This window comes from Macaca fascicularis, chromosome 14 (genome assembly GCF_037993035.2).
Source record: "Macaca fascicularis isolate 582-1 chromosome 14, T2T-MFA8v1.1".
Taxonomy (NCBI): domain Eukaryota; kingdom Metazoa; phylum Chordata; class Mammalia; order Primates; family Cercopithecidae; genus Macaca; species Macaca fascicularis.
The window spans coordinates 29657793-29672349 of NC_088388.1; the positions used below are offsets into that span (position 1 = coordinate 29657793).

Sequence of the window (14557 nt, forward strand, 5' to 3'; positions counted from 1 at the left end):
CTTGTGTGCCGCCAGATTGATCAGAATCGTTCTTCCACTTTACAACAGTTAATGTAGTTTGATTTTGTATGCCCTGTAAGTGTTTACACATTACAAAGTTAGTTGACTGGGAGAGGACAGGATAATGATCTTACTATCATATATTATTTAACTGGCATTAATCTTTCATTTGACTCTCTGGCAAGAGCAAGAATTTTCTTTGCTCATGAAAGCCATCAGGAGTGTGCTACATATGCGCTATACTCACTTGTGAAAGGCTGGCCCTGCTGCCAATCAGCTTGATGCCAGGATAGACACAGGAAACCCAGAAGCCTCTTTATGCCTATTCTCTTTTCACCCTTCACAGTATGGCTGGAAAGGAATCAGAGACCTAACATCTCCTGAAGTCCTACTATGTACCAGGCACCACACTAGGCACAGGAAGATAACATCAAATTTTGTTGGTATTTGTTTCCACAAAGGCATTGTTAGTGATCAAAAAAGTGCATTATTTTGAGCATAGAGAGGAGAAAAAAATCCCCTGCCCTTTCCAGTAGCAAAATCCTGGAATCCCAAGATTCTAGAAGAAAATGTCAGCAGCGCCCTTTGATATTTTTTGTTCCTAAGGAAGGAAAATAATCTAGTGGTGGTGAGGCAGGTGGTTGTTTGCCCCTTTCTAGGTAACGGTAGTTCTATCACTAGGTCTCAGGATTAAGCTTCTTAAGATGAGGCTAGTAAAAGCCAGAAACATTAGACTTTCACAGCAGCAAATAATATTTGGTCTCAAGAGCTAGAAGTTCTAGAAAAGGGAAAGAGCCCTTTAGTTGCACACATAAAAGTAAGTAACATATCCATCATTTTTAAGAAAAATTATGCAATTAATATTAATATAAAAGTTAATGTGAAAATAGAATATTTTAAAAACTAAAACCATGACTCATACAAACAGAAAATGAACACGTGTCAAATATTTTATTTAACTCATTAATTAATGAGGAAAACAGTAAGACGTTATAACAGGTTCAAAGGAAATCAAAGAGTAGATACACATATGGGCAATGAAGAGTGCCGACAGCTGAGTGTGGTGACTCACGCCTGTAATCCCAACACTTCAGGAGGCCCAGGGAGGAGGATTGCTTGAGCCCAGGAGTTTGAGAACAGCCTGGGCAACCCAGTCAGACCCCATCTCTACCAAAAATGTAAAAATTAGTTGGGCTTGGCGGTTGGTGCCCATAATTCCTAGATGAGGCTGAGCAGGGAGGATCTCATGAGCCCAGGAGCTCAAAGTTGCAGTGAGCAATTGCAACTATGATCACACCACTGCACTGAGGCCTGGGCAATAGAGTGAGACCTTGTTTCAAACAAAACCAAAAACACCACCAAAACAAACCAACCAACAAACAAGAAAGCTGACAAATTTGTTTAAGAGATGCAAAAACTGGCTTGAGGGGAAATAGTAGGGACAATTTTCAAAATTCATTGCATGTTGTAGTAACCAGAATTCTAAGATTCCTACCCCTCAGTGTGCATGCCCTGCATAACTTCTTCTCTTTTTTTTTAGACTGCAGAATTTCTTTTTCTTTCTTTCTTTTTTTTTTTTTTTGAGACAGAGTCTCGCTCTGTTGCCTAGGTTGGAGTGCAGTGGTGTGATCTTGTCTCACTGCAACCTCTGCCTCCATTGTTCAAACAATTATCCTGTCTCAGCCTCATGAGTAGCTGGGACTACAGGTGTGCACCATCATGCCCAGCTAATTTCTGTGTTTTTAGTAGAGAAGGGGTTTCACCATGTTGGCCAAGCTGATCTTGAACTCCTGACCTCAAGTGATCCACTCGCCTCGGCCTCCCAAAGTGCTGGGATTACAGGTGTGAGCCACCATGGCTGACCCCCTGCAGAATTTATTCTTCTTGAGCGTGGGCAGGACTGCGAGTATGATGGATTTCATTCTCATGATTAGGTTACATTGGTCGACAAAGGTGAAGGGAATTTGCAGGTGTAATTAAATGTTTGAGACAAATTAATCAAAAAGGAGATTATCCTGAGTGGATATGACCTAAATCAAGCAAACCCTTAAATGAAGAGGTTTAAAGTAGGAAAGATTCTGCTGACCTTTGAGAGGCAAACTGCCAAGTTGTGAAGGCCACATGGTAGGGAATAGCAGGTGGTCTCTAGAAGCTGAGAACAGCCCATGCTGACAGCCAGGGGGCCCGGCTCGGTGGCTCACGCCTGTAATCCCAGCACTTTGGGAGGCTGAGGAGTGTGAATCACGAAGTCAGGAGATCGAGACCATCCTGGCTAACATGGTGAAAACCCGTCTCTACTAAAAATACAAAAAATTAGCCAGGCATTGTAGCACGTGCCTGTGGTCCCAGCTACACGGGAGGCTGAGGCAAGAAAATTGCTTGAACCCAGGAGGCAGAGGTTGCAGTGAGCCAAGACCGTGCCACTGTACTCCAGCTTGAGCAACAGAGGAGACTCCGTCTTGAAAAAAAAAAAATTAGGGACCTCAGTCTGAAACCACAAGATGAATTCTGCCAACGAAATGCACTTAGGAGAGAAACCCAAGCCCAGGACCACATCATGATTTCAACCTTCTGATATCCTGGGCAGAAAACCCAGTTAACCTGTGCCTGGACTCCTGACCCACAGAAAATATAAGATAATACATTTATGTTATATCAAGTTGCTTAGTTTGTGGTAGTTTTTTTTAAAACAGCAACAGAAAACTCATACACATGTCCACGGAAAATAATCACTTGTATTGCAATCAGTTAGCTGCAACTTACAAAGCTGTAAAATTGTTCAAGGCAGTGAAAGTGCAGCAATCCCACAGAATCAAACACCCTGGAAGGCTGCCCAAGACAGCACGTAGATTTTCATTGAATGTACTCAGTAATGCATTTGGTCCATTTCAAAGTCCTTCCATACAGTGAAAAATGTTTCATTTAGTTGAGTGCTTATTTCACAGACAGTATTGCTTTGTTTTATTTTTATTTAAATAAACGTTTTCTCCCTGAATGGATTTTAGACTACACTTTGCTTTTTAAACATTGAGGGGTTGGTGGGGGTTGGCTAGCTTTCAGGAGTTGCAGAGTGGAGACCCTGTCTTTAGAAACAACCAGGAGGTCTGAGCCTCACCGCACACCAGTCATTGCTGAGAAAATGGACCTGGGTAAAATGGGACCGAGAGGTTGGTGCTTTATGTGCAGTGAATGCTAAGGCTGATTGTATCCATTCATCTGTTTATTCACTCAACAAACAAATCCAGTACCTACATGGGGGAGAATTATTTAGTAAAAATAATGATAGCTAACACATACAAGCTCTTACTATGCATTAGTCATTGTTCTAAGCACTTTATTCATAGTAACCTATAGAATGTTCACAATAACCCAGTGAGGTACGTACTATTATTATCCCCGTGTTATAGATGAGGAAACAAGCAGAAAAAGGTTAAGTGCTTTTCCCAAAGCCCCACAGCTGGTGAGTGCCAGAGCTGGGATTCACACTCATACCGTCTGGGTCCTAGCTCTCATCCCCCACTTGGTATCATCTTTGTAGCTAGGATCTCTTGAGCCTGGACACCAGCCACATCTGCTGGTATTTCTGAAGTATGCCTTACTTTACAATTTACTTCTGTTTCCCCAAAGCTTCAGTTTTGTCCATAGTAATAGTCCATCTTCAGCCAGACGACAGGAAATTAAAAAATTTTTACATTTTCCTGTAGCCACAGTGTGTGGGCATGCAGATTGTACACAAAGTAAAACTAAGAGTTATTTTACTATCCTTGCAAATCTGTCACCCATTTAAAAATGCGTCTTTGCTCAACTCTGAGCCTTATTTCTGCTTTCCTTTTGAAGAAGTGTATTTTCTCCTCCGCGTGTTGTGTCTTAGAAACTATACTGCTCATCTCCCTACTAGGATTCAACCCCAGGCATAAGCTCTGTGGTGGCGAATACCCTGCAGCTGCCTGCAAACAATAAGTAATACAAAGGATGACTGAGGGTTTCAAGTTTCCTGTTTACAGCCTCCATCCAATGGAGATCTCGCCGGGAGAAATGTAAGGCTGGCAACAGATTAATAAGGGTTCAGTTATTTTACAAGGGAGAACAATGGTTCCTCTGACCACTTTTGATTCATTCCATCCCTGGTTTCCATGGAGCATCATCATAAGAGGATCTATGTGTGTGTCAATAGAGTGGCAGGAGAGAAGCAGCCCAGGGCAAACAAGGAAGGAAGCATCTGCCTGGTGAGTCTCCATCGGAAAGAGAACATCACCAGCTCTTGCGATCCAGTTCCTGTGTGGGTGGGCTGCTCTGCCAGGGGAAAGATGATGTGTAGAGTGGATGACACAGTTCCCACTCTGCAGTCTCATTCTTCCCTCCTCAGGAGAGCTCTCCCCTCAATTCTGTTCCCTTTTCAGGCTTATTCCTGTCTCCATCCTTCCCCTTTTATTGGGGCTAGTTGGAAACTCAATGTAGCGAATCAAATGTACCTCCTGAGCTGCCCCTCAGGAGAAAACAGTTAAAGAAGAATTTTCTTGGATTGGCCCTGGAAGTCAGGGATACTATGCCAGACACCTGTTCCTTTTTGGCTGTCCAGAATCTAATCCCCCTTCTTCTGACAATTCCACCATCCCTTCTTCTTTCTACCGGGATGACTCACCCTGCCTCAGGAGTAGGGCATGTGATTTACGTTTAAGCCCATCAAGGTATTGCATTTCCTTGGACTCCAATGATTGGTTCATTGATAATTATGTGACTTAATTAGCGCCAATTAGAGACACAGTGAGACTTTTGCAGGGAATTCTGGGAAGGAGACTCTCACTAGATCCTTGCTTGACTTGAGAGGTATGAGGTTGGAGCAGCTGTAGCCATTTCCATCTATTGAGGGAACACAGGTTTGAGAACTCAGTCAAGTCAGGACGAGAACCAGAGAGATGTTGGATCTTGAGGACAGTGCTTGAGCCTTCGAATCAATCAATGTCTGAAGTAAGTCCTGATTTCAGACAGTCAGTACATGATTCAATAAGATTTCTTTGAGCACTATCTTAGGTTGGATTTTCTGTTTCTCACAACAAAAAAGTTGTCCATTTCCCACTAGGGAAAGTTGAGGGGAAGCTCCAAGAACAAGAGCGGCCAGGAGAGGGGTAAGTTCACTGCTGTCAGCCAGGAAACCGATTCTCAACTGAGACTGTTGTCCCTTTACGTTTATCATGAAAAGGCAGAATTTACAACATATGCTTTTAGAGTCATTAGCTTTTCCATTTCTGTCTATCGAAAACCTGACATTTTTATGGGCGGTGGGGGGAATCTGTCTAGTTTTTTATTCACATGATGTTAGTCTCCCTTAGAGTGAACACAGACATGGGTTGATTCCTCAACAAAGTCATCCATATCTGTTTTTGGTCACCATGCCTTTTAAATGTTTGTTATCACAATTACACCATCTTTTTAGCTAATGGAGGGTCGATGAAGACATTTGGCCAGAGAACCCTGCAACACCTAAATCCTGCCTTTGGCTGACTAGCTCTATTTCCCAGCAGTGCCTTCATAGGAGCGGTAAGTAGCACTTTATTTTTAGAGCTTTGGTGAAAAACCGGAATGCAAACTTGAGCAAGAGTGGACCTCTTGCTTCTTGCCTGTCGTGGTTCGAGCCCAATTCTCAGGTATTACCTGTTCGACTCTCTAGTTCCCTGTCCTCTGCCTCTGGCTGATGTGTATTGGCTCAGGTTTTTTGTGGTTTGGTTTTGATTCTTGTTTTTTAACTATATCAGAGAAGAAAGGGAAAGCATCTTCTCACCTTTGCCTAAAATATTTGCCGAATGGTGGCTGCCCAAGTCCTTTCAAACTGAGTGAAGAAATCTGAACCTGCTTCCAGGTGGGAGGAGGAACGTGTTTCCAAGGAGAGAAAAAGTGAAGGGGTGGGGAGAAGCGAAGAGAATGAACTAGAGCTACCCTGCTATTCTGGCCACAAGGATAAAGAGAGAAAAAGACAGGCTATACCTATATTATGTGTGTGGTATATAACCTTCTATCTGTTTTAAGTTCCACCTCTAGAAAATAAGGGCCACTAAGTATGGCAGAATCTAACCAATCAGATCAATACTCTCAGAGCAGAACAAGGCAGGAATTAAAAGGAGAAGCAAGAGAATGTTTGAAAGCTGGTTCCAGGCCGGGCACGGTGGCTCAAGCCTGTAATCCCAGCACTTTGGGAGGCCGAGACGGGCGGATCACTACGTCAGGAGATCGAGACCATCCTGGCTAACACGGTGAAACCCCGTCTCTACTAAAAAATAAAAAAAAAAAAAACTAGCCGGGCGAGGTGGCGGGCGCCTGTAGTCCCAGCTACTCAGGAGGCTGAGACAGGAGAATGGCCCGAACCCGGGAGGCGGAGCTTGCAGTGAGCTGAGATCCGGCCACTGCACTCCAGCCTGGGCGACAGAGCGAGACTCCGTCTCAAAAAAAAAAAAAAAAAAAAAAAAAAAAAAAAAGCTGGTTCTTAACAGTCAACATTAGAGTGTTAATAAGGATAATGCCAACTGCAACAGCAAATCATCTCCAAAATTTCAGCAGCCTACCCCAGTAAAAGTTTATTTCCTGTTCGTGTAACAATCCAAAGTGGGCATTTCTTCCAGGCAGGCTGCTTTCCTCCACTCAGTGATTTAAGAACCAATGTTTCTTCAATCTTAAGGCTCCACCTTACACCAGTGATTTTCCATTTTAACTCAATTTTGTGATTACCTGAGGAGCTTTATGCTAATACACGAGCCCCATCCCCAAGATATTCTGATTTTATTGGTTTTAGTTGCAGCTTGGGCATTAGGTTTAAAACACCTCCAGGGGTGTCTAGTCAGCGTTCCACAAGGGTGTTGCCCTAGGGCAGTGGTTCCCAATGTGTGGTGCCCAGATTGGTATATCCACAACATCTGGGAACTTGTAAGGCTTGCAAATCATCAAGTCCCTGATTTACTGAAGAAAAACCTGGGGATAGAGCCCAGCAATATCTGCCTTTTAACAGTCTTCCAGTTGATTCTGAGGCATATTCGAGTTTTGTTTTGGAGATAGGATCTTGCTCTGTCACCCAGGCTGGAGTGCAGTGGTGCAATCATGGCTCACTGCAGCCCCAGCCTCCCAGACTCAAGTGATCCTCTTGCCTCAGCCTCCTGAGTAGCTGGGACCACAGGTGCACACCACCATGCCTGGCTAATTTTTCTTTCTTTCTTTCTTTTTTTTTTTTTTTTGGTAGAGATCAGGGTCTCAATATGTTGCCGAGACTGGTCTCAAATTCCTGGCCTCCTAGAGTGCTGAGATTACAGGCATGAGCTACCACATCTAGTTGCAAAGTTCTCTGCAACCAGGTGGAAGAGAGGAAGCATGAAGGAATATATATCTCTTTCTTAACTACCTTGGACTAGAAATGACCACACGGGCCCAGCTACATTCAGAGGACTATGAAATGTGGCCCTGACTGGGCAGCCTGTTTCTGTAATAATCATACACTCTTGAGTTGCCTGCCCTGACTCAATTTCACACTAAATCAGGATTGAAAGAAAAGGGAAAACAATTCTAAATTCTAGGTATAACATAGATGGTCAGGGCTCTCAGGCCCTAGGAGTTCAAGACGAAACAAAAACCTATAAAAAGACATACAAGTTACTTGTGTTGATATAGGATAAATGAGGTTCATTCAGACAGAGACATTAACACATAAAAATTGCACAAATTTATAACCAATATGCCATGCCTTATAATGCTCATTTTTCATAAAAAGTGATGTAACCCCTGGAGTCCTCATTCTGGTTAACTCTTCTAGATTTGAAGTTTGTCTTCAAAGAAATTTGTCTACTTGAGATCCCCTGCTATGTGATGATGGAGAGTACAGAGACCTTAAAATTGGGCAGTTTGAGGCCGGGCGCCGTGGCTTATGCCTGTAATCCCAGCACTTTGGGAGGCCAAGGTGGGTGGATCACGAGGTCAAAAGATTGAGACCATCCTGGCCAACATAGTGAAACCCCATCTCTACTGAAAATACAAAAATAAGCTGGATGTGGTGGCGGGTGCCTGTAGTCCCAGCTACTCGGGAGGCTGAGGCAGGAGAATTGCTTGAACCCAGGAGGCGGAGGTTGCAGTGAGCCGAGATTGCGCCACTGCACTGTAGAGTGGTGACAGAGCGAGACTCCATCTCAAAAAGAAAAAGAAAAAAAACTGGGCAGTTTGATTCACGTTCATGTCCTGGCCTTGCCATTTCTTTCCTGTGTGACTTAGGGTGAGATACTTACCCTCTCTGAGCCTCATTTCGCTCTTCTGTGAAAGAGATAAAAGTCCTGGCTTACAGAATTATTGGGACAACTACATGTAATAAAATGGGCGAAGTGTTTAAAAATGTCTGTTTCTAATTCCCCCTTTCTATTCCTACACTCAGGGTAGGAATAAATCCATAGAACACATGCAGATGGATAAGCTGGGTTCTAGTCTCCATTCCAGGAGAATGCCATTTGGGTGAATTTTGGCTACAGTGTACGGACATAAAGAATTTGGGTTATTCTTATACCCGACAGACCACACGCAGGAAATGCATTCAAGATGCTTTGATCTCATCTGATGGGTGTGGCTAAGTACAACCCATTCTTAATAAAGCTATTTATAGTGAGAAGCAATTTGGGTCAGGCCTGCCTTTCCAGTCTGCCTCATTGGCAAAGCGGTAGGCCCCTGACTTCTGTCTGTTATGTGTTCCTTGTGGTTTCTGTCTGCTCTGACTTTGGTGGTGTGTTGCATTTAGACGAGATGCCAAGGAGATAATATGGTCCAGAGAGCTAAGGAACAGTCTGAACGCCTGGGGACTTTGTACTGTTTGTGACAGTTCAGAAAGTGACTCAATTTGCCAGTGGTTCAGAGCAATGAGAACCCATGAACACTTCATCCATTTGAGGGTAGAGACCACTCTGGCCACTTGAAAATTTAGACTAGACTATACACCAGTCCCTTGAAAGCTAAAGGCTAATTCCAGCTTTATGATTCTTGATGAGGGTCAAGTTGCCAGGGAGGATCTGGTAAGGGGATGAAACCAGGCGATTACTGACACTTACCAATTTTGTGCATCAAAATAAAATGAATTATAGCAGCATAATTTATAATCCTTTGGGTATATACCCAGTAATGGGATGGCTGGGTCATATGGTACATCAAGTTCTAGATCCTTGAGGAATCGCCATACTGTTTTCCATAATGGTTGAACTAGTTTACAATCCCACCAACAGTGTAAAAGTGTTCCTATTTCTCCACATCCTCTCCAGCACCTGTTGTTTCCTGACTTTTTAATGATCGCCATTCTAACTGGTGTGAGATGGTATCTCATTGTGGTTTTGATTTGCATTTCTCTGATGGCCAGTGATGATGAGCATTTTTTCATGTGTCTGTTGGCTGTATGAATGTCTTCTTTTGAGAAATGTCTGTTCATATCCTTTGCCCACTTTTTGATGGGGTTGTTTGTTTTTTTCTTGTAAGTTTGTTTGAGTTCTTTGTAGGTTCTGGATATTAGCCCTTTGTCAGATGAGTAGATTGCAAAAATTTTCTCCCATTCTGTAGGTTGCCTGTTCACTGTGATGGTAGTTTCTTTTGCTGTGCAGAAGCTCTTTAGTTTAATGAGATCCCATTTGTCAATTTTGGCTTTTGCTGCCGTTGCTTTTGCTGTTTTAGACATGAAGTCTTTGCCCATGCCTATGTCCTGAATGGTACTACCTAGGTTTTCCTCTAGGATTTTTATGGTATTAGGTCTAACATGTAAGTCTCTAATCCATCTTGAATTAATTTTCGTGTAAGGAGTAAGGAAAGGATCCAGTTTCAGCTTTCTACTTATGGCTAGCCAATTTTCCCAGCACCATTTATTAAATAGGGAATCCTTTCCCCATTTCTTGTTTCTCTCAGGTTTGTCAAAGATCAGATGGTTGTAGATGTGTGGTATTATTTCTGAGGACTCTGTTCTGTTCCATTGGTCTATATCTCTGTTTTGGTACCAGTACCATGCTGTTTTGGTTACTGTAGCCTTGTAGTATAGTTTGAAGTCAGGTAGCGTGATGCCTCCAGCTTTGTTCTTTTGACTTAGGATTGCCTTGGAGATGCGGGCTCTTTTTTGGTTCCATATGAACTTTAAAGCAGTTTTTTCCAATTCTGTGAAGAAACTCATTGGTAGCTTGATGGGGATGGCATTGAATCTATAAATTACCTTGGGCAGTATGGCCATTTTCACGATATTGATTCTTCCTATCCATGAGCATGGTATGTTCTTCCATTTGTTTGTGTCCTCTTTTATTTCACTGAGCAGTGGTTTGTAGTTCTCCTTGAAGAGGTCCTTTACATCCCTTGTAAGTTGGATTCCTAGGTATTTGATTCTCTTTGAAGCAATTGTGAATGGAAATTCATTCCTGATTTGGCTGTTTGTCTGTTACTGGTGTATAAGAATGCTTGTGATTTTTGCACATTAATTTTGTATCCTGAGACTTTGCTGAAGTTGCTTATCAGCTTAAGGAGATTTTGGGCTGAGACAATGGGGTTTTCTAAATATACAATCATGTCTTCTGCAAACAGGGACAATTTGACTTCTTCTTTTCCTAACTGAATACCCTTGATTTCTTTCTCTTGCCTAATTGCCCTAGCCAGAACTTCCAACGCTATGCCCAAAGGATTATAAATTATGCTGCTGTAAAGACACATGCACACGTATGTTTATTGCAGCACTATTCACAATACCAAAGACTTGGAATCAACCCAAATGTCCATCAGTGACAGATTGGATTAAGAAAATGTGGCACATATACACCATGGAATACTATGCAGCCATAAAAAAGGATGAGTTTGTGTCCTTTGTAGGGACATGGATGCAGCTGGAAACCATCATTCTTAGCAAACTATCACAAGAACAGAAAACCAAACACCGCATGTTCTCACTCATAGGTGGGAACTGAACAATGAGATCACTTGGACTCGGGAAAGGGAACATCACACACCGGGGCCTATCATGGGGAGGGGGGAGGGGGGAGGGATTGCATTGGGAGTTATAACTGATGTAAATGACGAGTTGATGGGTGCAGCACACCAACATGGCACAAGTATACATATGTAACAAACCTGCACGTTATGCACATGTACCCTACAACTTAAAGTATAATAATAATAAATAAATTAAAAAAAATAAAAAATAAAAAACATAAAAAATAAAAAATAATAAAAAAAATAAAATGAATTAGTTCCCAGATATTTTAGATTCTGGGTTTCAGAGTCAGCTCAGAACAATAATAAAGCTATGATAACAGTAAAAAACAGTAATGAAAAAACACTTATGGGCTGGGTGTGGTGGCTCACGCCTATAATCCCAGCATTTTGGGAGGCTGAGGCAGGTGTATCACTTGAGGTCAGGAGTTCGAGAGCAGCCTGGCCAACATGGTGAAACCCCATGTCTAGTAAAAATACAAAAATTAGTTGGGCGTGGTGGCATGTGCCTGTACTCTAGGTTACTTGGGAGGCTGAGGCATGAAAATCTCTTGAATCCAGGAGATGGAGGCTTCAGTGACCCAAGATGGTGCCACTGCACTCCAGCCTGTGGACAGGGGGAGACTCCATTTGAAAAAAAATGGAAGAAAGAAAAGTACTTTTATATACTTATGAAAGTGCTTTCTATAGTGTAAGAAAGCTGATCCTTTCCATTTCCTGGGAACACCATACTTGTCTTGGTTAGAGATAATTTGGTGGCACGAAATTCAAACCCACAGCAAAGTAACAGTTGCATGTGTTATAGTCAGATTATACTAATCTACCTTTCTAAGTCATATAGTCCTGTATCTAAGCAGTGTTTTTCTCCCTAGTCTTGACTGGAGCTAAGGGTTGGCAGTCAATTCTTGCTGCCAAGTTTGCGACATGGCTGGGATTGTGTGAGTTCTGCAGAATGCACATGAAAGATAATTCCCATTCCCCGTCCTGCAGCCTGCCCTTAAATTTACAAGGACATGACTTTGGGAGGCTGAGGTGGGCAGATCACGAGGTCAGGAGTTCGAGACCAGCCTGACCAACATGGTGAAACCCCATCTCTACTAAAAATATGAAAGTTAGCTGGGAGTGATGGCGTGTGCCTATAATTCCAGCTACTCAGGAGGCTGAGGCAGGATAATCACTTGAACCCAGGAGGCAGAGGTTGCAGTGAGCTGAGATCACACCACTGCACCCCTGCATTCCAGCCTGGGTGACAGAGTGAGAATCTGTCTCAAAAAGAAAAAAACAAACAAACAAACAAAAAATGACATATTCCTAGCATGGAGTCTCTGGATATTGTGATAAAATTGTCACATGTCATTAACACAGTTCAATTCTGCAACTTAAGTGATTGGACAATCTGATTCCATTGCAAACTTTTTTTTGGCAACTGCATCAGCATCTTCCCAAAATATATTAGAGTTGCCATTGACAGATGGCTTGAGATGGGTCCAGGGAGGCTGTTGACAGATATCTTAAGATGTATCTTATTACATTGACATTGACATATCTGAAGAATGTCTCGCGGGAAATGTCTCACAGGCCTGTAGGTTGACAGAACAAGATGGAAGCCCTTCAAGAAAATTGCCAATAAAGAAAGACTGAAAATGGGCATAGCTTTCCCGAGGTAATTCGGCAATATGGATTGAGTCTTAGAAATTCATACCTTTTGACCCTGTATTTGTCTTTTCAAGTTTTAGCTGAAAGTGCTGCTCAGGCATGTGTGCAAAGATTTATGTATAGAGACTTTCACTGCAGCACTAAACATATAATGGTGAACTGGAAATCACCTAAAGTCCTACAGGGTGGGGCAGTTTAAATACACTAGTTATATTTGTATCTGTGCTCACTATTATTTCAAAAATCAGAATAAAGAGTTCTAAACTTAGGGTGGTCTCAGTTTTGTAAAAGGAAAGAAAGACCGAAAGGAAACATTTTCTAAATGTTAATAGTGGCAATCTCTGGGTGATAATATCACAAGTACTTTTTCATCATTTCACTTTTTGTATTTCCAGTGAACTTCATGTGAGGGTGTTACTTTCATATCAGAAAAATACATGCTATTTTAAATTTATGTAAACAAGGATTTTTTTTTTTTTTTTTTTTAAATGGAGTTTTGCTCTTGTTGCCCAGGCTGGAGTGCAATGGTGTGATCTTAGTTCACCACAACCTCCACCTCACGGATTCAAGTGATTCTCCTGCCTCAGCTTTCCCGAGTAGCTGGGATTACAGGCATGCGCCACTACGCCTGACTAATTTTGTATTTTTAGTAGAGACAGGGTTTCTCCATGTTGGTCAGGCTGGTCTCAAACTCCTGACCACAAGTGATCTGCCTGCCTCGGCCTCCCAAAATGCTGGGATTACAGGCATGAGCCACCACACCCAGCCTTAATTGTTATATTTTAGGCTTTACCTAGGTAAACAAAAATTTTTTATACAGTCAGAGAGCACCTATTGTTCTGTGTTCTATTCTTTACCATCTAAGTAAAAATAACATACACAAAAAATCTGATGAACCTGGAAAATTGTACATAAATACATTATAATATATGAAATATTAATTGTTTGAAATTTGAAAATCAACATATGTAGGTAACTCTCCTAATCTGCTCTCCACAAAAATTTAACTTCTACTCTTTCTACAGCAGAAATACTTACCCTTAAAATCAGGCATCTAGAACTAACTGCCTGAATTCAACTAATTTAGCAAATGTTTAAAATATACAAAGTATTCTTTAAGAACATGGAATTTAAACTTAACCCAATCCACTGGAGAGAAAGAATAATGGGTTTAAAAGAACCCAGTGGGTGAAAAATCTATTAAGCCTTTAGGAAGCAGCAACAGTAGTGAAAGTATTTCTGAGATAGATGCAAAAATGAAATTGAAGACGTACAACATAAGAGACTGTGGCTAGGGGTGGCTCGAGGTCCATAATGACAATGACCTCAAGGGAAATTTAGACGAGTAAACAATGCAGAACCTGCAGTTGTATTTTAACAAGGCCTGCCTCATACAATTCAAGTCAAAATACCACTTTCATCAGAGAATTATTTTTGTTTTTCCATGAAATAGTACAGGAAATATGTTATGAAATTACTTGCCAAAGTCAAGAAAACTCATAATCTTGACAAGTGGGGGAGAAAAAGAATAATTGTGCCTCCGTCTAGACCAGTAATTCTCAACCAGGGGCAATTTTGCCTCTCAGGGAATATTTGGCAATGTCTGGAGTCATTTTTGGTTGTCACAACTGAGGAGGTGAGGGGAGTGCTGCTGGCATCTAGCAGGAACATCCTACTGTGTGCAGAACAGCCCATGTGATGGTTAATATCAACTGTCACCTTGATTGGATTGAAGGATGCAAAGGATTGTTCCTGCATGTGTCTGTGAGGGTGTTGTCAAAGGAGATAAACATTTGAGTCGGTGGATGGGGAAAGTCAGACTCACCCTCAATGTGGGTGGGCACAATCTAATCAGCTGCCAGTGCGGCCAGAATAAAAGGCAGAAGAATGTGAACAGACTAGACTGGCTGAATCTCCCAGCCTACACCTTTCTCCT

The 14557-nt window shown here is 42.0% G+C and overlaps 1 long non-coding RNA gene across 1 annotated transcript in view; it reads left to right on the top strand.

Annotated features, from left to right (window-relative positions):
* The first annotated feature begins 4889 nt into the window (after nucleotides 1–4889).
* LOC135967032 (uncharacterized) overlaps nucleotides 4890–14557 on the top strand; it is an 87302-nt gene continuing 77634 nt past the window's right edge. The window contains exons 1-2 of the long non-coding RNA XR_010580831.2: nucleotides 4890–4968; nucleotides 5435–5538. This is a non-coding gene — a long non-coding RNA (uncharacterized lncRNA). The remainder of the gene's footprint in view (nucleotides 4969–5434; nucleotides 5539–14557) is intronic.